The 27,241-nt window shown below is 38.1% G+C and overlaps 1 protein-coding gene across 9 annotated transcripts in view; it reads left to right on the forward strand.

Annotated features, from left to right (window-relative positions):
* The window catches only part of NRG3 (neuregulin 3), a 1,065,062-nt gene that overhangs the window by 203,239 nt on the left and 834,582 nt on the right, over positions 1-27,241 (forward strand). The gene's annotated exons all lie outside the window — the stretch shown is intronic.

Consider the following 27,241-nt stretch of genomic DNA (forward strand, 5'->3'; position numbering starts at 1 on the left):
TTTGATGAAATGTCTATTTAGATCTTCCACCCATTTTTTAATTGGGTTGTTTGTTTTTTTGATATTGAGCTCCATGAGCTGTTTGTACGCATATGTGTGGAGTCTAGAAAAATGGTACAGATGAACCTATGTGTAAGGCAGGAATAGAGATGTAGATGTAGAGAACAAACATGTGGACACGGGAGGGAGGGGGAGGGTGGGATGAACTGGGAAATTTGGTTTGACATAACTGCACTACCATGTGTAAAACAGATAGCTAGTGGGAACCTGCTGTATAGCACAGGGAGCTCAGCTTGGGGCCCTGTGATGACCTAGACGGGTGGGATGGGGGGGTTGTGGGAAGCAGGTCCAAGAGGGAGGGGATATAGGTATACATATAGCTGATTCACTTCATTGTACAGCAGAAACTAACACAGCATTGTAAAGCAATTATACTCCCCACCCCCCCAAAAAAGAGATAAAGTCCTGAGCAAAATAAACAAAATTCCTGTACATTAGCAGTTTACATTCCAGTGGCAACCAACAAATAACTGAGAGTTTATGTATGAGAATGTATGAGTATAAAATATGAAAAAAAGACGCAACAGCATAATATCAAGTAGTGGTAAGTGCTCTGAAGAAAGATAGAGCAAGGTTTGGGTATTGAGGGTGACAGGAGTGCTCTCAGAGTTAAGGAAAATGGGGAGAAAAGGATCATTTATAGGAGAGCAGGAAATGGGCAAAAGGAATGAAGCCAATGGGAAAAGATTTGACAGAATCTGAATTTCTGCGGGTGAGGCATCCCATGTTATAGGCCTTGAGACAGAAGAATCCTGGAAATGTTTGAGGGAGAACCGAAAGGTGAGTGTGACTGGGGTAGAATGAGCAGGGGCTGAGGGTTAGGGGATGCTGGTGAAGAGGTAACTGGAGGCTGGTAGGAGATACCAGTGGAGAAGAAGGTAAAATAGCAAGGTTTTTGGATTTTATTGTTGAAGTGATGGGAATCCATTATATTGTTTTGAGCAGATAAGTGACATTTAATTTACATTTAAAATATGAATGTGGTTGCTTTAAAAAAAATAGACTTCAGGGAGGCAATATTAGAAGCTGGAATCCCTGTGGAGAATCTACTGTAACAGTAGGCCAGACAACTGATAATGAAGCATTGGGGTAATTGTTCTAGAAGCTTAGTGAGAAGGAGTCAGATTGTATTGATATTCGAGGGTGGAAAGAATCTAGGATTTGCCAGATGTTTGGATTTGGTATGTGAGAGCAAAGGAGGAATCAGGATGATTTAAAATGTTGATAGATTCAGCTAAAATTTCCTCCAATATGACTTTTCCAAACCTTGCTTTTGCTGGACATATGTGAGATTCTCCCAAAACCTCAAAAGCGGTGAGTTTTGATAACTTTGTCCTGGGCATCACGCTTGGCATGGAGTTGGCATTTGATAACTATCTCCTGACTTAAAGAATGAAGTTAAATGTTACCTCTCTGATGCTTAACAATATAAGTTTTTTGTTGCTTTAATTTGCATCAGTGAACTTCAAGATCTTTTCATGTGTCTATTAGAAAATTGCATTTCTTCAGGAAGTGCCTGTTCTTAACCTTTGTTCCCTATGGTATTGGATTGTTTGCTTACTCTTATGAATATGTAGGAGTTTAAAAATATTTTCAGATATTATTTCTTTATTAAATATCATATATGTGGCTGAATATTGTTTGTTTAAACTTTATTTTTCTGTTTCTGATTGGACCAAAGATTTGGATGGACCTGCATAAAACTTCGTACATGTTGAGTTTTCTGCTCATTTGGGAGAAATCAAGAGCCTTTAAATCCATTTTATTATTCTCACTATTTGCCCATGTAAGTAGGTTTACAGATGGAAAAATGAAGGCTTAGCATGTTTAAGAGATTTATGTAAGGATAAACAGCAAATTCCCTGAATCTCATCAGTATCCTCTTTCCACTGAAGAACTGACTGCATCTCCAGATATGTTTCAGCATGTAATGTGAAAAGAAAAAACAAAAAGTGTGGCAGAGGAAGAATGGAGGTATAGCATATGAAGCATGACCATAATTTTATTTAAGATGAAAAACTACCATATAGATAGAGGTATGGATTATTTTTGTACTTTCTATAATTTCCATTTTTCTGCTATAAGTGTATACTCTGTGTGTCTGTCTGTGTATGTGTAATAAGACATTAAATTGTCCCGAATTCATAAGAAAATGCCACACGTATGGAGTAATACCATGCCAAAATGCCCCCTTAAGAAAATCTGAAATGAAAGGATGACCCTACCTGAACAGAAGAGCAGAATTAGGTGGTCTACTTTGGAATTTTAGAGGAAGGATGAAAATTCTGAAAGTCAGAATGGAATGAGAGGGAAAATGAAAGGTAGTAATGGTGAGATAATGGTTTAAAGGAGGACAGGAAATTGGCAAAAGGAGGAGGCAGGGATGGAGGGGAATCTTAAGTAAAATGATAGGGGTGAGTAACACATTGTATCACATTGAGGCCAGATAAGACTTGTATGTTTCCTGGACCTTGGAGTACTGGGGATGGAGTATATCTTGGGGCAAATCTATTCTGGGTGGCAAACTGTGACATACATTCTGCCCCTCCTCAATTCCACACTGAGGTCAGAGGACAGACATCACTAATCAATCAGAGTGCTCTTTCCCTTCCTCACTAAGCCTTCACAGCCCAGTTCTTAAGTATAACCTGCCAGTGTCGATGCTTAAAGATGAACTGTGTCCCATATAATTGTATTCCAACCCTCTCATTTTGAAGATAACTAAATCAGAGGAAGGTCTTGTCCTAGGTCATCCATCTTTGGTTGTATCTACTTTCCTCAGGTATATTTTACAGTGATTCATTTGGTTTTCATGAGCCATTTAACTTCTCCTTGGATGATTACTTTGTGGAACAGTTGAAAGAGTATTTGTAGGAAGACTCAGGGATAAACCTGCACTGAGTTGTCTCTAGGACCACTGGTCTTGGGTATCCTTGATTATCTCATCCAGAAAATCTCATCCAGAAAAAGGCATATTGATACTTGACTTACCTGATGGATGATGATAACTGTATGCATTCCCCTTATATTTTTGATCTGCAATTCTTACGACACATCACTACCTAAGGATAATAAAACTTTGGCAAAGTAGTAGCAAATAACAGAGCCGTTTAGAAGGCAAAATCTCAAAAATCATCATTTATTGAGTCAAAGTATGATGTATGATTTTAGAAACAGAGAGACGCATACCAGTTTTTCTCTTCTATCATAAAATTAAACTCTACATTTATTAGTTGTGTAGAAAATGCTCATAATGCATCAGTTTTTTGAGATTAAAGCAAAATAAGTCATCAGCCCTCTTTGACATTTAATTTGTCTCAATGTCGTTATATATTTGAAGTAAGTTATTAATTACCCTTAATTACATTCATTTTAAATGGTGGAGTTTCCATTTCTAAGTACTTGTTTCATAATTCCTGGAAGAGTTATAAATTCTGCTCAATTTAACAAATATTTATTAAGGTTATTTTATGCAAGGTATGATTTTAAATGTTTTGGATAACCACTGATTTCACATCCCTTGGAAAACTTAAAGGTACCTCTACCTCCTGTAACTATTTATTACTGCTGTTAGAGCTTTAGGCCTGGTTTTTACATTCTGGAAGACAATAGCAGGTACTGGGGGAGGAGGATTTTCCCAATATTTGAAAGAGGGAATTTGACCACGTCCTTAGAATGAGCAAACATATTGGAGTTAAAAAAAAGATCCCATAAATATCTTTATGTAGGGAGCATTGGATGATGGATAATGGGTTTTATTCCTAACATAACTTTTTTATTAGATGCCATAGTGGACTTTACATGCTTTTGTTTATCATGACCATGCATTTCAAATGAAGGGATAACATTAGAAATGACCCAGTGGAAAGAGTTATTCAAGTTCTCCTAAGAAGTGTGATGTCTAGTAGCCTGTCTCCCTCCACGCACAGAGGGTAGAGTGCTGGGGTGGGTGAGGCATGAAGGGATTTGAGTTCCTGTAGGTAGCTTCTCTCTGCCCCTTCTCTTCCCATCTCTCTCTGAGCCTGTCCTTTGAGAGATCCTAACAGTCCCAAATTGGGCCAATGGGATAAGGCATGGTAGTCAAGACCCTAGCTGGCAACTGATCCATATACTATTTCCCTTTTATTTTTCAAATACAAAAATAAATGTGTTTCTTACTTATTTTTTTAAATTGATTCTATTTGCCTGTTATTGATATGGGGATGGGGTATGTGCTTTACTCCTTGCATTTACTTCTGGGCCTGATTGATGGAGAACAATGACCCACATTCCTTTGAAACCAAAGGAATGGTGGTATATTTTGCCCCTTCTTTCCACTAGACACCTTTTTATTGTGTGAAAAGAAACCGAAAAATTCAGGGACTGCCTCTAGCATACAAGTCATAAGAACTTGAACGTTATATTGTCACCACCCACAGGGTCTCGCATTTTCTTAATTTTCTGGACATTCAGAGCTGTCTGGAGCTCTGACAAACAAACCTGCCTTATCTAGATTTAAGGTAAGCTGACCAGCCCTCACCTCAAAATAGCAATGTACCAAGGTGGCTTCGCAGGGAATTGACTCAAGATTTACTATACAGAAGAGGTTACAACTCTGAAAGAGAGCAGGTAGTTTTCCAGTTTTCCTCAGAGCTGAAATGACTTGTCTAGTGAAAATGAAAAGCAAGAAGAGATGAAGCCAGGGTCTCCTGATGAAAGGTGAATGAATGCTGATGACTGTTTCCTAGGGGAGAGCTCTAAGCCATATTTAATGCCACAGAAGATGAGAAAGAGGTGAAGGTCTGTCATCAAAACCATGACAATGATTTCCCCCAAAGGCATAATAAATCTTTAAATGCCAAAAATTTTAACGTGAGATAAAAAGTATTTTATAGTAAAAAAAAAAATGCTGTCTAATGGTGTTCCAGTTATAAGAAGCACTTTGCAGGAATTAAGTTGCGAATCCCACACATTTCCTGTACTCGCCATAGATGGGTGATTAGCTTGGCAGGTGAAAGGAGGATGGTCCAGAGGTTTCGCATATACCCATTTCTCCCACACATGAATAGCCTTTTCTCAGTATCAACATCCCACACCTGCATGATGCTTTGTTATAACTGGTGAACCTACATTGACCCATCGTCATCACCCAATGTTCCTGGTTTACATTAGGGTTTGCTCTTGGTGTTGTACGTTCTGTGGCTTTAGACAAACGTATAACGGCACGTATCCACTATTATAGTATCACGCAGAGTAGTTTCGCTGCCCTAAAAACTCTCTGTGCTCTGTCTGTTCATCCCTCCCTCCTTCCTTCTCTCCCTTCCTCCCTCCTTCCCTGCTTCCCTCCCTCCCTCCCTCCCAACCCAGGGCTGATCTTTTCAATGTCTCCACAGTTTTGCCTTTTCTGGGATGTCATATAGTTGGAATCTATATGACAGTGTATATAAAAGGCAGTGTATATACCCGTTTCAGATTGGCTTCTTTCACTTAGTAATATGGCTTTAGGGTTTCTCTCTGTCTTTTCACGGCTTGGCAACTCATTTCTTCTTAGTACTGAATAACAGTACTTTGTCTGGATATACCACAGTGTATCTGTTCACCTGCTGAAGGACATCTTGATTGCTTCCAAGTTCGGCAATTATAAATTCAATTATGAGTAAATCTTTATGCAACTGTGAATAAAGCTGCTTTACACGATTGTGAATAAAACGTAAAAGAAAGTTATGTTTTATTTTCAACTTTAAAAAATCTGAAGATCTCACATAAATATCTGCATGCTGGGTTCTTTAGAAAAAGTCAAAAGATCAGTCAGCGTTGGGCAGGCTACAGAGCAGTGGACGGATGGAGCTGAAGAGAGGCTCTAGCCCTTCCGTGAGGCCTCAGTTTTGTGTTCACTGCATCCCCATCCCTGTGCATCCAACGCCCACCCCCCGCCCTGCCCTGCCCCCCACACTTAACTCTTCATGTCATCTGTTTTCTATAAGCATTTGAGTTTTGCATCCCTTGGAGGGGTGGAAACCAAATGGATGAATTGTTTTAAGGTTTTTGGCTTTCGTTCAGACACCTCAGGGCTCCTGATGCATAATTTTTTATCTCTTCAGTTCATATTGCTAAGGTTTATTATTTTGAAAGAGAAGGGAGGGGGATTGAGGGTCTGGACCTAGATTACAGAAACTAAAGGTCTATTGGGCAGGCCGTCTTGTTCCAGGGCTTTCTGAGGTCCCCTTCGCCCGCTTGCTCTGGCTCTCCCCTGGCTACCTGAGGGTGTGGCCAAGCCCTGACTCTCTCCTTCCACAGCTACTCCTCACTTCCATCTTTTCTCTTTCTTCCACATCTAAGTACAACCTGGGGGGATCCCTGTCCCATCTCTTGGGGGATTTCTTGCTCTGAGCTAAGTGACTACTAAGCATTAAAGCAAACGACCATATATTTAGGACAGAGCCTGAGGGTGCTCAGGATGCGGTGAGTTTTCTGGAATTTGGTCCTCGTTTTGCCTCCTAAACTCTCTATGAAACTGTCACATCTCCATGCACCTCAGTTTCCTCCACTTTGCATTAAACACATTCAGTCAAGTCAAGGATCACATACACCCAGCACCAGCATGGCCTGTCCTCCTGACACCTTCTCACTTTACTTGCCCTGCGTCCCAGCACCTAAACCATGCCAAATAACATCCAGACTCTCTTTACCATGTACACCTCAAAAGTCACTGTACACGGCATATCTATGCCCAGCTGTCTTGAAGAGGCCACTGACCTTCTATAAATGACTTGCGGATACGCTTCTCCTAACCAAAACCAAGCATGAATCCAGGCCTTTGGAGGCACTTGGGCGGGTGGGAGGCGTGGTCTCTTCTGGGCATGGTCTCAGTCTGGGTGCACTTGAGACATCATTCATTCAGGTGAGGGTCTTACTGCTTTGCGCTGGCTGAGTTCGCTTGTTAAAATTGCAGCCACCAAGAAATCCTATTCAGATTTGGTATCTGAGGTATAACACAAAAATCTCCTTCGTGAAACTCAAATATTTCTTGTTTCATTTAATCCTTAGCTTGGATCCTCCATTTAAAATACTTAACAGAAAAGTTGCTTAGCCGCTTTAGAGAAATGAGAACTACTTGATCTGCTTTCCTTTTTGTTGTTCTAAGAAAAACACCTAGGCAGTCTAGATTACAGTGTTGCAAAATTAAAGCATTTGAAACATCTCAAAAAACATGGAGCATAGCTCCACTTCCCTAAAATACTGGATCACGCCCTTCCTTTGCACAATAATCTCTGGTATTTAATGAGAAAAAGCTTCTAGTTCAAACTCGTTATTTTACGAATTAGGAAAGTAAAGCTTTCTTGAGGTGTGGTCAGTTACCCAGCTAGTGAGTCAAAGCCACGTTAAGGTCCATCCTTATGGTATATATTTATTTATATATTTATAAATCATACACTCAAGTGCTAGAATATTAAGTACATTGTAAGGGAGCCCTGAGAGCTAATTTTAGGGAAGCTGTGTTTGTCGCCAGCCTGATTGTATGCCCTCATAACCTTACATCCTTCCTTGTAATTGCCATTTTTTATACCTGGGGAGAGAGTTGAGCTTTTCCTTCCATGCTCTAAAAGCCTTCATGTATCTAAGTAATGGGCAAAGATACTTTTAGTGTCTGCTTAATAATGCAGTCTTTAGCAAAGTTGTTTTCTCCCTTACTACCTGTCATTTATTTACACCATTTGTATAATTTAAAGACAAATTTATCATAATGACACATCTAATATTAAAAACATCATCTCATGCAATTTTTATTTTTGCACATTACTTTTCATATGTGTTCATTGGAATCCTAAAATTCATATTTTTTTGTATTGTGCTTTTTTAGAGTTCAGAATGGCATCATGAAAACTTACTTGTGTTAACAATGTAGTATCATTTCAATGGCTTTATAATAATTTTATAATAATTTTGTGGACTTTAGAACCATAATTTAGCTAGTCTTCTAATTTTGGACCCATATGCGGTATCTTTTATTTGCTTTTGTTCTTCCTTTCATATTATCTGTCAGTGTTGGAATGGCATTAGTAAGGGAAGGTTGGAAATATTGCATTATTTCTCTGGTATGAAAGGCCTTAGTCAAGAGGTAGGAGGATATACATCCTTCTCATTGTAATTGTTCATATCTCCCTGAACTTTTTAAAATCCTGCGTTGGCGTATCCCTCAGATGTCAGTATCTGATCATTCCCAGGCCAAGGCCGCATGCTCAATGTCATTTCCCTTTTTTCTCACTTCTTCTCTGAGTTAGCTCCAGGAGATCACTGCTTCGCTACAAGGCTGTCAGTTGTACTGAGTACCTCCATTCGTATGGATCAGTGTAGGTCTCTGCCCAGTGCCCCAAGCTATAGCTCCTCTTCATACGGTAATGCTACCACTGCTTGAGACTCCATGGAAGTGTGCACTTGAGAGTGGGGTGGTCCTCAAGTCACCACACAGACTGAAGGACATATCTATTTGTATTGGAAAAATGGTATCATCAGGAAATGATTACTATGAGGAGCAGATATTTAAATCAATTTGTTACATATGGCTGTTACCATGGTAAAAACAAAAGCCCTCCCTATCACAAAGGGGACCCTGTACATCTCAACCCTGAGCCTTGTTGCTCTGAAATGTCTCTGCCCTCTCTTAAGAGGATAGATTCTGCTTCTTCAAAATTCTTTAGGGCTAATCTCCAACTTCCTTTTGGAAAACACATGCTCTCCCAGGATGCATCGTGTCCCCACATGAAGCACATTGGAGGACACCACAATACTCCCAAACTGGAATATGTCAGTCTGGAAGAATGCCCTGAGGAGATGCAGCTGACCATACAGGGTAGGGAGTGGTACTGCAATCTAGTTTCCATTTACAAATGCACACTGAGACCAAGGAAGAGTTGGATAATTGTTACAGGATCACAAAACATAATCTAAACCTGAAAGAGTTTTAGAATGAGTTGTTTATAATAGTCAAAAAGTGTCATAGTAACAGAACTGGAGTCTAAGTAGATGAATATGTAATATGAGTGCGTCAGTGGGTACCTTAAGCTTTTCTTTCTGAACTGTCTCTACCAGGCATTTAAAGTAAGGAATCCATATTTTCCAGAGAACCAACAAACACTAACTGGAAAGAGAAGAAATTTTCATATTTCTAAGTATCAGATCTTGCCTTGTTCACTGTTTGAAATTATGAAAATCAGATTGTAATCCAGCTTTTTTACTAAGTCCACTCCTCTCCTCCGCCAAAGCCCATGCAAAGCCAGTAAAGCTAAACAAAAATTGATTTTTATTTTCTTTCCACTCTTTCAGCTCAACCTGGTTTTCAGTCGGGATGAAATCAGATGCACTTCATATTGATCTAGGTCTTGAACCAGTATAATCCCTGATTCACACAATTGAAAGAACCATCATCTTGCTTGTTCTAAAGATAGAGAGGAAACTGTGTGGACTTAATACATTTCTGCAGTTTGCTGTGGCTTCCTGCTTCTCTGAATTATGCATTGGATCCTGGGCAGAAAAAAATAGAACTGGATCCTGCCATCATCTAGTGAAAGTAGGGTAAATATTTGAGAGTGGCTTGCCCACAATTGACACTGTCAAATCATTAGTCCATTTCAGAGTCTGGCAAATTTAGGTAGAAATGTCTGGTGTCATTATTGCCTTCTGATGTTCTTCCTTTCAAATTCTTTATCAGTGTTGAAATGGCATTAGTAAGAGAAGGTTGGAGAATTTGGGATAACGTATTAGGTTTAGCCAGGGTGAAAGGCAGGGCTATCAATTTGGGTCTTCTGTCTATAAGCAGGGATGACCCTCACTAGATGGATATTCCTCATTCGGGCACAGAGGGCCCACTGAAGCAAAAAGGCTACTTAGGCAATAATCATCATGGCTTTGTAAAGGGCAGTTCTGTTAAAAGTACTTAATCTTTAAGGCAGAAGAACCGGTTTGTGGTTTTATGAGAAAGTAACTAATCCATTTGACAGTCTTATTTTAAGACATTATGGACATAAGACCTAAATCAGTTTTAAAGATGGTTCCCAGAGTCTCTGTGCCAGCTTGATTCTTAGTCTTGCGATTCCTTTATTGGAGGATTAGCTACCTGCCTGCCTTGCAAACCCCTGCCTCTGTGTGAAGCTTCCCTGACTCTAGTGGTATCTGCGGATTTATCGTTTTCCTTAGTCTCTGAACTAAAGGAGCATTTATTGAGGAATCACACACTAAACCTTAAGTCCGTGCCATATAAACTCCACTTTCTCCCAGACTTCCATGTTGTTTGTAAACTCCATTTACACTTATCACCCACCCCCCGCAACAGTGTAGGTAGACACAGTGTCATGTATGTTTGCCCTCTGCCCAAGCCCCACCTTGAACTCCTTAGAACATCAGCTGTACCTTATTTGTCATCCCACTGCCCTTTGCCTATAGCATTCTGCAGTGCACATACTGCTGTTCAACACGTTATAGCTGAATTTGAAAGAATAATTTCACCAGGGAGATAATGAAATATGATGTGAAATATGTAATAATTAAAATTTAGAAACTTTCTTTACCAATTCGAAACTTTCTTACCTCTCAGAGATCATCTATAATCCCAGCTATTCCAGATCCCCTCAGGATGTCCCCACTCCAGGCATAAGCCAATTAGCACATCATATTTCCCTGGCCATATTGATTGGTTTTAGAACTAGGTACAGAACCCAGTCAGAAACAATGAGAAGGAATGAAATCTTTCTTGGGATATCTGAGAAAAAGATTCTTAAATTTCCCAGCATATCCAAAACCTCTGAGTAGGTGGGGATTGGAGAGCCTGCTCTCTACCTGCTCTTCCACAATGGCTATGATGAAAACATGGCAGAGTGATGGAGAGAGACTGATTTATGATGATTGCTTGGTACCTGCCTTCAGCCTTGCCTTTCCAAGCCATAGTATTTTCTACTTCCCTATTTCCTGAGTTACATGATTCAATATATTCTTCTTTTTCTACTCTTTTCCACCTTTTCCTCTCCCTCCCCATCCCTCCCCTCCCCCCCCTCCCCTTCCCCTTCTGCTGCTGCTACTTCTCCTGCTGTCTCTCCTTTTCCATCTCTTTTATTTTTGCTTAAAGCCTGCTTGGACTGTGATTTCTGTCAACTGCCACTGAGAGTCCTAATCATTAACCCACTTGAGATCATCCTGTTTCTCTTTGGTTCAGTAACACAAATGTACTTTATTCATATGTTGCTATTTTGACAAATTAATGTGTCCACAGCCCAACAGCAAACCATTGATACAAGTGAAGTATCTTCTGTTTTCTAAATGGTGTCCAGATTTGTAGAGATACATTTGTCTGTGTTGTGAGAATTGAAAGTCCTTCGTGCATAACTTGAGTGCTCTGTTTATGTAAGTAAGTTGGCATTTCTTTCCGAGTGCAAAAGAATTCCTGTTGATTTTGAATGCACAGGCTGTGTCACTAGCAGAGGTGATGAGAGTCAGACCAAGGAAGAATAAATTTTCTTTGTGTGTGACTATTTGAAGTTTAGAAACTTTATCTCACTCAACTTGGTGTTTAATAGAGTTGAAGATAGAAGTGGGAAGCTGTGACTGACCATACTTGACTTTTCCCCGTCACAATTATTCAATTTCTATCGATGCTGTCCTCACAGACAAAATTTATTGATTGCTTCAATTTTAGTCATAAACAGAGTTAACTTTTTAGCTCGAAATGACTCTAAATCCCAGTGTCAGCATTTTGCTTTGTGATATGCCCTTAAAATCATTATACCTGTGCCATAATCAGCCAGGCTCAGAGCTAATTACCATCCTTTCCTAGTGCGTGCTCAATTTAAAAACCGGAAGAGAATGTTTTTTAAGGAATCAACAAAGTATGAAAATAAAATGTGAAATGATGGAAATTATGTGACTCAAATTTGGGATCTTGGATTTTTATTTCCAGGGATTTCTTTCAAGTACAGACACAGCAAGTCAAAGTGAATGTTTTAGAATTTTAAGTGGGCAATGGGCAAATAAGTTAAGGCTGGAAAAAGCCTTCTTCATATTACTGTATTATGTTAATGATAAGCAGCAAATTGGTATACAAAGGATAGACACACTCTCCATTAAAATAGTGGCTTATATATATTTTATAGTATTGCTTTACTTTTTTTTTCCCCTTTAAGCCCCACAGTGCAGTGGCAGCTTGTTTCACTTGAGTATTTATATTGATTAAAACTGCTGAAATGAGGCGACCTGTGCTTCCACTGTATTCTCCCTAACAAAGGTTATTCCCTTGCCTGACTTGAAGGTGGATCTGGAGGAAGCTGGGCTGTCACGGGAAGGAAGTGAGAGCCAGAGAAGAGAAAGTAGGCTGGCAGTGGAGCCATGTGCCTAATTCACAGTTGAAAGAGATAGCTGGAGAGCATCCCTGCCTTCATTCTTGCCTGCCAGTGGTCATGGCAACGTTCAATCTAGAGGCCCCTTTTAGTTTTCTAATAAACCGGTTGAATGTTTGTTAAGGTTTATATTTGTTTGTTTGTTTTCAGTATCAAATTCTCTTTGAGATGATCAAGCTGTAAACTGATTCCATGCGCTACTGATCAGGCCTCTGGAAAAAGGCATTATGCAAAGCTGAAGATGTGTGGATTTGAGCATTTCAGCTCTCCTTTTAAAATAATTTCCTCCACAATAGGAGAGAATGTGAGCAATCCTTTTATGGCCTTTACCAAAATAAGCATTATAGTCAAGGTGAAATTGGTCAATGCTCTCAGTTCTGCCTCAACAGAGGACCTTCCTCAGCTCTGTGATCTTTGGCAAGTCATTCCCTTCCATGGCTTCTCTTCCTTCATCCATTGCATGGTGGCCTTGAAATTGATGGGGTCACATTTCCCTTTTGGGGTTAAAGATCTCTGACTAAATACAGTTGTTCTTTGGCTTCTGTGGGAAATTGGTTCCAGGACTCCCACGTGTACCAGCATCAGAGGACGCTCAAGTCTCTTATATAAAATAGTGTAGTACAGTCAGCCCTCAGTATCCACAGGTTCTGCATCCATGGACTCCACCAACTGGGGATGGAAATTTGACATCATGGTTGGTTGAATCCACGGGTATAGAACCTGCGGATACAGAGGGCCGACAGTACATAAAACACAAGTGGGTTTCCCTTTTTGACATTCCATAGTGTATTGCACTACAGTCCTGCTACAGGCATCTGCAAGCACACAATATTGTTACGTAGATTGCTGTGTAGTCCTGTCTACTTCATTTGCCATGGCTTCAAGGGTACTGTATTTTTTTTGAGAACATTAACAGAGTATGTAAACTATGAAAAGAATACATAGTTCCAATAGGATTGGGTTAGCAACTGAGAAAATATCTTGAATTAGACCGTGCTATTTTATTGTTTATTATTTATCATTGTTATTTACTTATTATATATTTTTTGTCTTCGTTTGGCTATCAGAAAGTTCACCTGTGGAGAAAGTATAAAAACCTCTATAGCAGCTCTCCATGTGCTGCGTTTGATTTAATTGATTGGGATGCAAATCTGTGGATTAGGAATAAATTTTCAAATTTTACCAAATTTGAGAAAAATAGAAAGAACTATGAGGAAAACGGAGATGCCAACAGCTAAAGCTGAAAAGCAGGTGAATTCCATTGTTTTTAATGAAGCATCTGCCGTCCTGCTGGGATTAGAATCCAGTGCACTAGCGAAGTATTTAGAGCATGATGCTGTCATGGTTTGACAGGGAGTGGACCAGCAGACTGCCTGAAAGGGATTTTAAACCATCTCAAGAGCACATAAACCAGAACTGAGTTGAATATCTAATAATGTTAAATCAGGGCAAAATAAGGCTTGTTACCATTTGAACTCTATGTATATCTGAGATGGGAATCCAATAACCTGGCAGAAATAACATTTGGTTTGAGATTTAAAAGCAGCCTAGAGTGTACCTAAGGGTTTGTGTGTATGTACTTACGAATTTTATTTTGTTTTATATTACATGTATTATTAGAAAAGACAAGAAAAGCAATGCTTCATGCTTGGTTGCAAAGATTCCCACCTTTGCCTCTTAACGGAGGGCACAGTGGTCCAGTGCAAAGACTTTTGGAAAAAAGGGTTTTAGAGTGAGACCTGGGTAAAATCTGAGCCTTGACATTTATAGGTGTGCAACATAAGACTCATTTCTGCTGAGCGATGGTTTTCAAGGATGAAAAATGATAGTATTAGGATTGCCAGACAATTCAGTAAAGAAAAATAAATGATTACCGTAGTTAACATCTCTTTGGCACTTACTCTGTGCATGATCTCATTTAACTCTCACACTAACACTGTGGAGGAGGCTTCATTATTATTTCTGTTGTTCACCTAAAGACAACTCTCAGAGTTATCAAATATCTTGCCTGCTGTTACAAAGCTAATAAGGGACAGAGGGCTAATACAAACCAAGTATGTCTGACATCAAAGCCTTTGGACCTGAATTACTATGCCAAATTGCCTAATGCAGTGCCTATTTACCTAATAGGCTGTCAATAAGTGTTGATAATCCATCATCTTCAACCAGACACACACACACACACACTTCTTAACTTTCAGGCTTCAACTCCATCCTAGCATAAAATGACAAAGTTCAGCCCCGCACCCCTTCCCAATCTTCAGCCGCTCATTATCTTGTTTTTTTTCACAGGGTACTTTGGTTAGGATTCCCTAAATTTATTTACACCAAGAAACACATCTTAATTAGGTCTGTTGGGAGATAATTCTACATGGGTGTCTTGTATTTCTGCATGTCTAGTGAACAGAAGCACTGATTTTTAAGGATCTTTGTAGAACAAGTGACCTTGGATGAGAGAGATGTCTCCCTTTAGAGCAGAAGGCAGATTTGTTTACTGTCCAGTATATTAAAGATAAGGTCTCCCTCTAGCTCAAAGGTCAGGCAGGTTTGCTTGCAGCCTAGTTTAAAAGATTCAGGCTCCCCAAGATTAGGGTTCCTCAGCTTTGACACAAATTCACCTTCTATTCAGCATCTACCTGGGCTGCTTGGGGCTGCCCCCTTTGGACTTAGAGAGGGAAGGGGAACCAGTGCAAACTTGAAGCTCATGCTACTTGCTGTGCCTTTATGTAACAAAGTCCCAAGCTCTTGTATCTTCTGCCTGGATTCAGGAGAAATTGTTAGTTTACAAGTGACATAAAATCTCAGAACCATCATTGTTCATGACAAAGTCTAACGTTTATTAATTGCTTTCCATGTACACCAGACACCGTGCTTTGCACATGATTTTGAAATGGAGCAGGACCTGAAGATCTTCCCCCCCCGTCCCCCCGCCATGTTCTCCGCCTGCCTTTTGTCTGTGAAAAAACTTTAGCCAAATAAGTTTAATGAGAGAAGTGAGAAAAGGCAGAAACAAGGGAAAACAGTCCAACAAGACTAAATAATAATAGTTTAGTGATTAAGTATAGTCAAGGACCATTAGTTCCTCTTCAAAGGCTATAGATAATATTCTGAGCCGTATCCCGTGAGCTGTCTTGTAGATGCTGAAACCCCCGCCAGGTGGAAGAAGTTAACTACATGATGACCAGACTGTAGCCATGACATAAGCTGCCACAAATCTGAGAACTGGCCTCAAGGAAATGGAAACAAACAGACCCTGGAACTGAAGATTAACTGTACTTAAAGCAATCAAGATGACGCCGGTCAGACCACCACATGACCAATTTCAAGATGACTGTCAGAGCTGACTGTGCCGTTTCTGCATGTAGCCCACTTGTTGTCAGGGGTGGGAGTTGGCCTTTGGATAGGAGTTACCCCCCGCCCCCCCAGTTGGCAGCATACAAAATTAAGCAAACTTTCCTCTCCATCAGCCTTGCCTCTTTATTGGCTTTTGAGCGGCGAGCAGCTGGACCCCACTTTCGGTGACAGTTTTTTGGCACCCAACGTGGGGTTGCTGTTTTCTCGCGATATCTGTCTTCCCTGGGTTTTCCGGAGTAGAGCCGCAGCCATGACAGCGCACGGGGATGGCTGCGAGGAGCCCGCTGCTCATAGCTACCTGGCCCCGACAGGGGGATTTGGGGGGACATTCCTAGCAGTTGCCTAAACCATTTGTTTCGGGCATCCTCCCTGTATCTCCCCTGCTCGGCACTGGCTGCCAACTTACGCTTTTCCTTGGTGGAACAGAAAGATGAATCTGGACAAGCTGACAAGCTCCAAGACCAAGTAAGTCCACCGGTGTGCACCCGGACAACCTTCTCTTTTGCTTTTGTATTTTTTTTCTTGTTCTTTAATTTTTATTGGAGTATTGATGGTTTACAATGTTGTGTTAGTTTCAGGTGTACAGCAAAGTGAATCAGTTATACATATATCCACTCTTTTTTTTTTTTTTTAGATTCTTTTCCCATATAGGCCATTACAGAGTATTGAGTAGAGTTCCCTGTGCTATAATAGGTCCTTACTAGTTATCTATTTTATATATAGTAGTGTGTATATGTCAATCCCAGCCTTCCAGTTTATCCCTCCCTGCCCTTATCCCCTGGTAATAATAAGTTTGTTTTCTACATCTGTAACTTTATTTCCATTTTGTAGAAAGTTCATTTGTACCCTTTTTTTGTTATACATTCCACATATAAGTGATATCATATGATATTTGTCTTTCTCTGTCTGACTTCACTCGGTATGACAATCTCTAGGTCCGTGCATGTTCCTGCAAATGGCATTATTTCATTCGTTTTTATGGCTGAGTAATATTCCATTGTATATATGTACCACATCTGAGCACGAAGTGCTATTCGGGCATTTTGCCAGTTGGTTCTGACGTGTGTCTACCTTTGAATTACACACAGTACTTATATGTCAAGTCTGGGGTCTCACAATTCACTGCTTGTATGAAATAATACAGGTATTAGACTCCATGAAACATGAATTTTTGTCATGTAGGAATCCTCTCCCTCTTTCAACAGAATATTTTAACATATCTAGCTGGTGAAACATAAGCCTTCAATGACAACATCCATGTGATACAACGTATCAGAGGAGACATTTTGGGGGTAGGGAACCAATATTTCTTGACACCCACTGCTGATAGCCCTCCCCTCTGCTAGACTGGCTTTGTTTTGAGATAACCAAGTGTGGAAATTAATTCAATGTCTTTGAAATTCCAGAAAAGCCAAATATTAATTAGAATTTTAATCCTTTCCTTGGTTAACACAGAGACATTAACCTTCTGCTTTGTAAACTCCATGCAAATTGCTGCACAAATATAAAGTGTTATTACTGGGATTGATCGACAATGAAACATTTTACTTGTTCTTTTCCGTTCATATTGAAATAGACTTTGAGAGTCATTAACAGATACTGTAGAGACATCATTTGATTTAATATGTCTGCAGAATAAAAGCATGACATTAGAAGTATGTTGTCTTTTTAGGAGATTTGTATGTTTGTGATGTTGTTATATTGAATTGCATTATTTTTCCAACTGACATTGAAATGTTTTTTTAAGAAGCATTTTATTTTTAAAGATGGTATAGGGAAGCCAGATCACAATATCTTCTTCACTCAATCACTAATAAAATAAACACAAGAAATCTAAAAATCCATTTAAATATTACCAGCATTAGCTAAATTTTAAAAAGTTGGTGGGGGTGATGACACAGAACAATGCTATGAACTTCAAGAATAGCTGATCAGGTAAACAGACAGAAGGTTGTGACACTGCAGTGACGTCAGTCCTATTCCTCACCTTTCTGTTCTTGAAGTTCACGAAAATCTGAGAATTCCTACCAGTGTCCCCAAATTTGAAGTGAAGTGAATGGTATTCCAATCTGACTTGAACAAGCTTCTGTGAAAAGACCAGTGAAACTGGAAACAAGAACCAGAGGGTAATTCTGAAAGAAGCAATTTTTCCAAGGCTTAAAAAAATCAGTAGAATGGTGCTAAACTTGAACTCCTGCCTGTGTGGGAATGGGTACCTCTGAACACTAAGCAGAATGAATGCAGTCCAGCGCATTAAATACATTCTCAAGAAGGGAGCAGAGCCAAGGTAGTCTAGCCAAAAATGAATTCACCCTAAGCTGAGCACTTCAACATTAGGGATCCTCAAGAAATGTTCAGCCCTCAAAATATAGCTACTAGGGGAAAAGATGTAAGTCATATACAAATAAGTAAAAAGAGACAAACAGAAACTACTTGCATGATGTCATAAAATAGAAAGTCTGGACAATATTGGCAGGATGAGAAGGAACAGAATGGAAACTGTAATCATAACTTGGGCCAGCAAGTGGGTAGATAGCAAAAAAAGCTGATAAAACATAGCATGGAATCTAGAAGAAAATATAACCCAAGGAAGAGAATTCTTCTTAAAGCTTTACACTAAAAATAAATAAATAAATAAATGAACACAAATTAAACAAGAGCCCCTACTCAAAAAAAACAAAAAAACAAAAATACAAGAGAAAGCAATAGAAAAATAAAGGGAAGGGAAAATTTAGAAAATAAAATATTGAGGATAAAGACAGTACCAGTCAAAAATAAATTAAGTAAAAGTGACAAGTAAACTGAACAACATGACTGAAAACTGGTGTATTTACATAGAAGACAGGGAGAGGAATGAGTGAAAAGACAAAAATATAAAGCAGAGAGAAGATGGTAGATTTTTAGGACATAGAAAGGTGAGCCAATATAACGAATCTGTTATCTGTGAAATAGAAAAGCCTACACATGAAATTTAAAAATGGATTAAAATATAATAGAATAAGCCTTGATTTATACCAAGACAATACCGGGTTAGGTTATTTCTTAGGAAGCTTTTAAAAATGTATTTTAAAATTTACATACTGTAAAATTCACTTTTTGATGTGCAGATCTATGATCTTTGACAAATGAATGGAATCATATTTACCAACACCCCAATTAAAACAGAACAATTTTCTTACTCCTCAAATTTATCTTGTGCTGTCCCTTTATAAACAATTCCTCCCCCTTTCTCAATCTCTGGCAACCCTGATATATTATCTGTCCCTGTAGTTTTGACTTTCCCAGAATATCCTGTAAATGAAAACATATCATATATAATCTTTTACGTCTGTTTTAACTCACTTAATATAATGCATTTGAAATTTGTGTTATAAATATTTATTTTTATTGCTGAGTGGTATTCTCTTGTATCTTTGTTCCGTCATTTGTTTACTCATTCCCTAGTTATGGAAGGAAATTTAGATTATTTCTAGTTTCCTGTATATTATTTCTAGTATACACACACACACACACACACATATACACACACACACATTATACATCTTATACACTACGCACACACACACACTCATACACACATTAGCATACAAGATTTTGTGTGAACATTCATTTTCACTTATCATGGTTAAATACTTAGGATCATTTGGTGCATGTATGTTTAACTTTACAAGAAGCTGCTAAACTGTTTTCCATAGTATGTGTACCATTTTGCATTACCACCGTCAATGAATGAGAGTCACTGTTGCTTCACATTTTTGACAGCATTTAGTATTACCAGATGTTTTTGTTTGTTTAATTTTATCCACTCCAGTAGGTTTGTAGTTGTATCTTGTTTTGGTTTTAATTTGCCTAATGACTACTGATGTTGAACATATTTTCTTGTGCTTATTTGCCGTCAGTATATATATATATATATATATTTTTTTTCTTTTTGCGGTACGCGGGCCTCTCAGTGTTGTGGCCTCTCCCGTCTCCCGTTGCGGAGCATAGGCTCCGGACGCACAGGCTCAGCGGCCATGGCTCACGGGCCCAGGCGCTCCGCGGTGTGTGGGATCTTCCCGGACTGGGGCACGAACCCATGTCCCCTGCATCGGCAGGTGGACACTCAACCACTGCGCCACCAGGGAAGCCCAGTATATCTTCTTCTGAAGTGTCTGTTCGATTTTTTGGGCTCATTTTAAAAAACTGGGTCATTTGTTTCCTCATCATTTAGTTTTGAGAGTTCTTTATTGTTAAGTATGAAACTGTGAGATCTTACCTTATGTGTAAACCCACAAGTTAGTCTGCAACAGAATATATATATTCTGACAAGAGACGTGAGACTTTCTGGATCAGAGAATCAGATGGTTGTTACTCTTGGTAAAAAGAGCTAGAGCATCATTTTAGTACAGGTGCCTTGAGTCCTCAGAGTGATGTGAGAATCAGATGTTACTCTGCACATGCAGTGTGGAGAGGGAGAGCGCCTCACAGGATAGGACCCTCAAAATTATTATAGGAACCTCACATAGGAGCTGCTGGCATGTGAGCCCATCCTCTCCTGTGGAGAGAATGAAAGAGTGAGAATAAGAGCAAGAATGAGCTAGTGAGAGGGAGAGACTGAGAGACAAAGAGGTGTCTTTGACTCTGGAATTTAAACAAATCCTCTCTAAAGAGGGAAGGGAAAGGTCTCTTTATTATCTACCATGGGATGCAAGCAAGTGGCTCCTGGCAAATATGTGTGTAAATCTTCACAGAGTGATACACTATCCATCTTCCTAGACCTTTTCAATTCAAACATGACCTTGCTTAGGAAGCCTGGACTGTGTAGAAATGTGAAAATGTTCAGGGAGTATTGTCTCCTAACAATTATATGTAAAATATAACTCAGATATGTAATTTGCAAATATTTCTCTCTGTATGTGCCTTGTCTGCCTTCCTTCCCTCCTTCCCTCCTTCCTCCTCCCTCCCTTCCTCCCTCCATCCCTCCCTCCATCCGTCCCTCACAGAGGAATAGTTTTTAATTTCATGTGGTCTTTCATGGATCATGGTTTTGGTGTCATGTCTAAGGGCTCTTTGCCTAACTTCAGGGCATAAAGATACTCTCTTGTTTTCTTCTAAAATTTTATAATTGTATATTTTACATTTAAATGTATGATGAATTTGAGTTAATTTTTGTATAAGGCTTGAGGTTTGGTCAAGATTCACTTTTTTGATGATCGATTGGTCCAACATAATTTGCTAAATACCTTTGCAGAAAAAAAGATTCATTGTATATACATGCGGGTTTATTTCTGAACTCTTTTCGTTTCCATTGATTCTGAATCTATACTTTTGCTTATATCATACTGTCTTTCTATGATAGCTTTATAGTAGTCTTGAAATCAGGTATTGTGAGTCCTCCCGCCTTGTTTATTTTCAAAATTGTTTTGGCTATTTTCATTTATTTGACTTACCATCAACATTTTAGAATAAAATTGTTGACATCTACAACAAACCCTCTGGTATTTTGGTTGGTATTTTGTAGAATCTATAGATCAATTTTTCAGACAATTAGCATCTTGTTGATATTGCCTTCTGATCCATGAACATGGGGTATCTCTTCATTTATTTACATCTTCTTTGATTTCTGTCATGGCATTTTGTCATTTTTAGCATACAGACCTTGCATATATTTTTTTAGATGGATACCTAAGAATTTCATTTTTGAGATGTTTTGTAAATGTTAATAAATATTTTTATTTCCAATTCTTCTACTGATAATATTTAGAAATATGAATTTTTAAAAATCCTGTAGCCTTTCCTATCCTCACATATTAGTTCTAGGGGCTTTTAAAAATACATTCCTTGGGATTTCTTACATAGACAATCTTGTCTTTTAGGAATAAGAAAAACTTTTTTCTTTCTAATATTTATGTTGTTCCCTCCCCTGCTTTTGTCCTACCTTATTGCATTAGCTAGGACTCCATTTATGGTGTTCAGTAGGAGTGATGAGAATGGAATTCCTCTCTTTCTTCTTGAAGTTAGGGGAAAACATTCCTTCTTTCATATTTAAATATGGTAGTAGCTTTTGTTTTTGCTTTCTTTTATAGGAGTTCCATTATCAAGGAAATCTATTTAGGTTTGAGATTTTATTATGAATAGATGGGAAATGTTTTTTTTTCTGGCATGTTAATGTGATCTTGATTTTATTTAGTCTCTTACTGTGGTGAAATACACTGGTTTTAGAATATTAAATCATATTTGAATTTCCAGAATAAGCTACACTTGGTTGTGAAGTATCACCATTCATATTTATTAATGTTTTTGATTTGCTAATATTGGTTGTGACTTTCTGTGTCTATATATGAGGGATATTGATCTGTCATTTTCTTTTATGATAATACCTTTGTCTGGTTTTATTATCAAGGTTTTTCTGACTTCAAAAAATGAATTGAGAAGTGTTCTGGAAGAGAATATATAGAATTGTATTATTTGTTCTTTTAAATTTTTTGGTACCATTCTTCAGTGAAATTAGCAGGGTCTGGAGTTTTGTTTGTTGGAAAGTTTTGACAAAAATTCAGTTTCTTTAGTAGATATAGGACTCTTCAGGTTATCTATTTATTCTTGAGCGTGTTTTGTTCATTTGTGTCTTTCAATGAATTGGTACATTTCGTCTATGGGCACAGAATGATTTTTAGTATTTCCTTGCTGTCCTTTTAATGTTGGTAGGGTCTCTAGTGATATTCCCTTTATATTCTTAATATTGGTATTTGTGATAGCTCTCTTCTTGGTCATCTGGGTACAGTTTCATCATTTTACTATTTTTAATTATTTTAGAATTATTACTTTTATATTTAATTATTATTTAGTTATTACTATTTTATAATTAAACCAGATTTTGATCTAATCGATTTTGTCTTTTGCTTTTCATTTTTGTATTTCATTAATGTCAACATGTTTTTATTGACACCATTGATATCTTTATTATTTCTTTTCTTCTGCTTGCTTTGGGTTTAATTTGCTTTTTATTTTCTACATTTTTATGGTGATAACTTAGATTATTGATTCAGGAGCTTTCTTCTTCTCTGATAGAAAAACTCAGTGCAATAAATTTGCTTTAAACACTAGTTTAGCTTTATGCCACACATTTTGATAGATTCTGTTTTCATGTTGATTCAGGTGAAAATGTTTTCCAGGTTTCTTTCGGATTTCTTACTTGGTCTTTGGGTTATTTAGAGGTGTGATAGCTTCTATATATTTGTGGATTGACCAAAGATATTTGTGTAATTGATTTCTTGATTAATTCTTTTATGCTAAGAGAACATTCTTTGGATGACTTCATTTCTTTAAATTTGTTAAGGCTTGTTTTATGGCCCAGGGTATGGACTATCTAGGTAGATATTCCATGGATATTTGAAAATTATGTATAGTCTGTTATTGTTGGGTGGTTTTATAAATACCATTTAGTCTAAGTTTGGCTGATATTGTTGTTCAAGGCTCCCATATCTTCACTGATTTTTGTCTATGCATTTTATTGATTACTGAGAAAGAAGTTTAGAAATCTCCACGAATAATTGGAGACGTGTCTATTTCTCCTTTCAGTTATACCAGTTTTTGCTCTGTTTATTTTGAAGCTCTATTTTAAGGTACATATACATTTAGAATTGTAGCATCATCTTGGTTAATTGACCATTTTATTGTCAAATAATAGCCCTTATATCCCTGATAATTTTCCTGTTCTAAAATAAACTTGTGTGACATTAATATTGCAATTCCATCTTTCTTTTAATTTGTGTTTACAGGGTATAACTTTCCCATTATTTTACTTTTAACCTATTTATATTATTATATTTCAAGAGGGTTTCTTACAGACACCATGTAGTGGGGCCTTTTCCTTTTTAAAAATTGAAAATTGACAATCCATTTATTTTATTTGCTGTGTTTAAACCATTTGCATACTGTAATTATTGATATAGCTGGATTTAAGTCTACAATTTTATTATCAGTGTGTTTTTGGCCTGCACTTCTGTTCCACTGTTCCCATTTTCTTATTTTTTAAACTTTTGACAGTATTTGAATGTTTTTAGTATGCTATTTTAATATAACTGTTGGGTATGTGTGTGTGTGTGTGTGTGTATGTATGTAGGTACTCTAGGGATTACAATATACATTCCTAACTTTTCAGTCTTCTTAAGAATTAACTTTTTCACTGAAAATAAAATCTAGATGCCTTCTAACCATATAGATCCCTCTTAAGCCTCTCGTTTGTCTCATAGTTGTAATATGTATTATAACTATGTACACTGAAAATTCCACAATGTGTCTTTTAATTTTCACTTTCAACACTAACACACACTTAACAAATCTGGCATAAACATTCTAATATATCTATTGTGAGTTATCATTTCTGTCACTCTCCCTTCGTGTTAGAAGTTCCAACCTTTCCTCTGGTACCACTTTTCTTCAGTGTGAAATACTTCTTCTAGCATTTCTTTCAGAACATGTTTAGTCTTGAAGATTTCTCTCAGGTTTCCTTTATCTGAGAATATCTTTATTTTTTCTTCCTTCTATAAAGGTTATCTTATTAGATATAGAATTCTAGAATTGACGTTTTCTTTAAAGATATTGTTCCATTGTCTTTCTGCCTTCTTGGTTTCTTTTTTTTAAACATCTTTATTGGAGTATAATTGCTTTACAATGGTGTGTTAGTTTCTGCTTTATAACAAAGTGAATCAGCTATACATATACATATATCCCCATATCTCCTCCCTCTTATGTCTCCCTCCCACCCTCCCTATCCCACCCCTCTAGGTGGTCACAAAGCACCAAGCTGATCACCCTGTGCTATGCAGCTGCTTCCCACTAGCTATCTATTTTACATTTTGTAGTATATATAAGTCCATGCCACTCTCTCACTTCGTCCCAGCTTCCCCTTCCCCTCCCTGTGTCCTCAAGTCCATTCTCTATGTCTGCGTCTTTATTCCTGTCCTGCCCCTAGGTTTTTCAGAACCTTTTTTATTTTTTTTTAGATTCCATATATATGTGTAGGCATACGGTATTTGCTTTTCTCTTTCTAACTTACTTCACTCTCTATGACAGTCTCTAGGTCCATCCACCTCACTACAAATAACTCAATTTTGTTTCTTTGTATGGCTGAGTAATATTCCATTGAAAATATGTGCCACATCTTCTTTATCCATTCATCTGTCTATGGACACTTAGGTTGCTTCCATGTCCTGGCTATGGTAAATAGAGCTGCAGTGAACATTGTGGTACATGACTCTTTTTGAATTATGGTTTTCTCAGGGTATATGCCCAGTAGTGGGATTGCTGTGTTGTATGATAGTTCTATTTTAAGTTTTTTAAGGAACCTCCATACTGTTCTCCATAGTGGCTATATCAATTTACATTCCCACCAACAGTGCAAGAGGGTTCCCTTTTGTCCACACCCTCTCCAGCATTTATTGTTTGTAGATATTTTGATGATGGCCATTCTGACTGGTGTGAGGTGATACCTCATTGTAGTTTTGATTTGCATTTCTCTAATGATTAGTGATGTTGAGCATCCTTTCATGTGTTTGTTGGCAATCTGCATATCTTCTTTGGTGAAATGTCTATTTAGATCTTCCGCCCACTTTTTAATTGGGTTGTTTGTTTTTTGATATTGAGCTGCATGAGCTGCTTGTATATTTTGGAGATTAATCCTTTGTCAGTTGCTTCATTTGCAAATATTCTCTCCCATTCTGAGGGTTGTCTTTTCGTCTTGTTTATGGTTTCCTTTGCTGTGCAAAAGCTTTTAAGTTTCATTAGGTCCTATTTGTTTTTTTTTGTTTTTATTTCCATTACTCTAGGAGGTGGGTCAAAAAGGATCTTGCTGTGATTTATGTTACAGAGTGTTCTGCCTATGTTTTCTCTAAGAGTTTTATAGTGTCTGGCCATACATTTAGGCCTTTAATCCATTTTGAGTTTATTTTTGTGTATGCTGTTAGGGAGTGCTCTAATTTCTTTCTTTTACATGTAGCTGTCCAGTTTTCCCAGCACCACTTATTGAAGAGGCTGTCTTTTCTCCATTGTATATTCTTGCCTCCTTTATCAAAAATGAGGTGATCATATGTGAGTGGGTTTATCTCTGGGCTTTCTATCTTGTTCCATTGGTCTATTTTTCTGTTTTTGTGACAGTGCCTTACTGTCTTGATTACTGTAGCTTTGTAGTGTAGTCTGAAGTCTGGGAGCCTGATTCCTCCAGCTCCATTTTTTTTTTTTTTTTTGCGGTACGCGAGCCTCTCACTGTTGTGGCCTCTCCTGTTGTGGAGCACAGGCTCCGGACGCACAGGCTCAGCAGCCATGGCTCACGGGCCCAGCCACTCTGTGGCATGTGGAACTTTCCCAGACTGGGGCACGAACCCATGACCTCTGCATTGGCAGGCGGACTCTCAACCTCTGTGCCACCAGGGAAGCCCCCTCCAGCTCCATTTTTCTTTCTCAAGATTGCTTAGGCTATTTGGGGTCTTTTGTGTTTCCATACAAATTGTGAAATTTTTTCTTCTAGCTCTGTGAAAAATGCCATCGACAGTTTGATAGAGATTGCATTGAATCTGAAGACTGCTTTGGGTAGTATAGTCATTTTCATAATGTTGATTCTTCCAATCCAAGAACATGGTATATCTCTCCATCTGTTTGTATCATCTTTAATTTCTTTCATCAGTGTCTTATAGTTTTCTGCATACAGGTCTTTTGTCTCCCTAGGTAGGTTTATTCCTAGGTATTTTATTCTTTTTGTCGCAATGGTAAATGGGAGTGTTTCCTTAATTTCTCTTTCAGATTTTTCATCGTTAGTATATAGGAATGCAAGAGATTTCTGTGCATTAATTTTGTATTCTGCTACTTTACCAAATTCATTGATTAGCTCTAGTAGTTTTCTGGTGGCATCTTTAGGATTCTCTATGTATAGTATCATGTTATCTGCAAATAGTGACAGCTTTACTTCTTCCTTTCCAATTTGTATTCCTTTTATTTCTTTTTCTTCTCTGATTGCCATGCCTAAAACTTCCAAAGCTATGCTGAATAATAGTGGTGAGAGTGGGCAACCTTGTCTTTTTCCTGATCTTAGTGGAAATGGTTTCAGTTTTTCACCATTGTGAATGATGTTGGCTGTGGGTATGTCATATATGGCCTTTATTATGTTGATGTAACTTCCCTCTATACCTACTTTCTGGAGGGTTTTTATCATAGATGGGTGTTGAATTTTATCAAAAGCTTTTTCTGCATCTATTGAGATGATCATGTGGTTTTTATCCTTCAGTTTGTTAATACTGTGTATCACATTGATTGACTTGCGTTTATTGAAGTATCCTTACATTCCTGGGATAAACCCCACTTTATCATGGTGTATGATCATTTTAATGTGCTGTTGGATTCTGTTTGCTAGTATTTTGTTGAGGATTTTTGCATCTATTTTCATCAGTGATATTGACCTGTAGTTTTTGTGTGTGTGTGACATCTTTGTC

This window comes from Orcinus orca, chromosome 14 (genome assembly GCF_937001465.1).
Source record: "Orcinus orca chromosome 14, mOrcOrc1.1, whole genome shotgun sequence".
Classification (NCBI taxonomy): Eukaryota; Metazoa; Chordata; class Mammalia; order Artiodactyla; family Delphinidae; genus Orcinus; species Orcinus orca.